Source organism: Antechinus flavipes, chromosome 4, assembly GCF_016432865.1.
Source record: "Antechinus flavipes isolate AdamAnt ecotype Samford, QLD, Australia chromosome 4, AdamAnt_v2, whole genome shotgun sequence".
Classification (NCBI taxonomy): Eukaryota; Metazoa; Chordata; class Mammalia; order Dasyuromorphia; family Dasyuridae; genus Antechinus; species Antechinus flavipes.
Genome location: NC_067401.1, coordinates 117,316,434 through 117,318,063, shown reverse-complemented (window position 1 = coordinate 117,318,063; position 1,630 = coordinate 117,316,434). Strand labels below are relative to the sequence as shown.

General features: G+C 41.2%; 1 pseudogene; it reads left to right on the top strand.

Annotated features, from left to right (window-relative positions):
* The first annotated feature begins 1,127 nt into the window (after positions 1 to 1,127).
* Positions 1,128 to 1,224, top strand: LOC127563590 (uncharacterized; annotated as a pseudogene).
* The last annotated feature ends 406 nt before the right edge of the window (positions 1,225 to 1,630 follow it).

Genomic DNA, 1,630 nt, shown 5'->3' with positions numbered 1-1,630 from the left:
GCTAAATGTTCTTGGAAGTTAACCCAATTAAATTGGCACTACAATTACAATAAACTTTGCCCCTTGACTTGGAAATGGGTTCAAGCCTGCAAATTTTTTTGAGACACCTCACAACACCCATCTGTGACCCCAACCTTTTGGGGTCCCTTCCCTAACCTCAACAATTCCACACACCAAGGTAAGCCCTTTACCTTATACTTATACTTATTTTGTCTCTTAAATCTTGTGTAGCAGTGGGGCATAGGAATGGAAAAGTGAGTAAGTTTGTTGAACCATTTCCATTTGTCTCCCAATCTACTGACTCATTTTCTGGATGGGTTTTCTAATTTAATGCTTCTTTTCTAGGAAGTCAAAAAGATCTAGAATTCTCTTTCTCTCCTTCTCTCTCTCTCTTCCCTTCTGTTGTTCCCTTCTTCTCTTTCCTTCTTCCCTCCCCCTCTCTTATTATCTTCTTCTTTTCTTTCCTTCCTTCTCCCTCTCTTTTTCTGCCAACCTCTTTCTTTTCCTTCTTCTCCCTCTCCTATTATCCCTTCTCTTTCTCTCTCTCCCTTTTCTTCCCCCTTCTTTTCTCTCTTTCCCTCCCATCCCCTCTCTCTTTTCCTCCCTCTGTTTGTTTCTCCTATTATCCCCTCTCTTTCTTTCCTTCTCTCTCCCTTTTTTCTTTCCCTCTCCCTCCCTTCTCTCTCCCTACTTCCTTCCTGCATCCCCCCTTTCCCCATCCCCACCTCTCTTCCTTTGTCTCTCACTCCAAAGAGGACCAACTACATCAAAAGCAATGTCTTGACTGGTGCCTGAATAAGATTTGAATCAGGCTGAGCTGAGCAAGGTCATCAGCCTCATTCTCTCTTCCAGAGTTATGGAAGTCGGACTACTGACAATGGCCCAGGAGCACTGGATGACCTTGGCTTCTTTGAAGTTTGACCAAGCCCTAAGGGAAGCCCTGGGCTCCAGCCACCTTCTTTTCTGATGGAATAAATTGTTCTCATCTGACATTCCACCAGGGGAAGTCTTCACCTACTTGGAGTACACGTCTCCCAAATCACCAATTCCCATTGGTCACCCTCAACCTAGTTTAGCACATCTACTGAGACAATTTTATGGGGTGTGGCCACAGTGTAGGCTAGAGTTTGCTTTCCCAGCACATATATTAAAATGGAAAAGATACAGAGAAGATTAACATGGCCACAGATATTCATTTTGCAAGGCATCTCAAAATATATTTTTTTCTTTTTTCTCCTAGGATGTTCTTTCCTTTATTTCCAATAAATGCACTCAGACTAGCTAAGGTTTGGTAGTTAGTGTTGTGTGGACAGAGTAAACACCTAAGGAAAAAAAAAGGTAAAAAGAGATTTTTTTCCAGGGGAAAAGGGTTTAGACCCCCACAAAAGAGACACTAGTGGGTGTTGAAATTCAAAAGGAGTTGCAGACCGATGTCAAAAGGATTTGCAGGCTTGAACCTATCTCTGAGTCAAGGAACAAAGTTTATTATAATTGTAATGCTAATTGAAGTAGGCTAAATTCCAAAAGGATTTTGCAAAAAATCAGGAGCAAGAAGATAAATTTATAGGAAAAGATAGATCTGATTCTTCATGTCACTGATATACTAATTTTATGTTTAGAGGTAGAACTG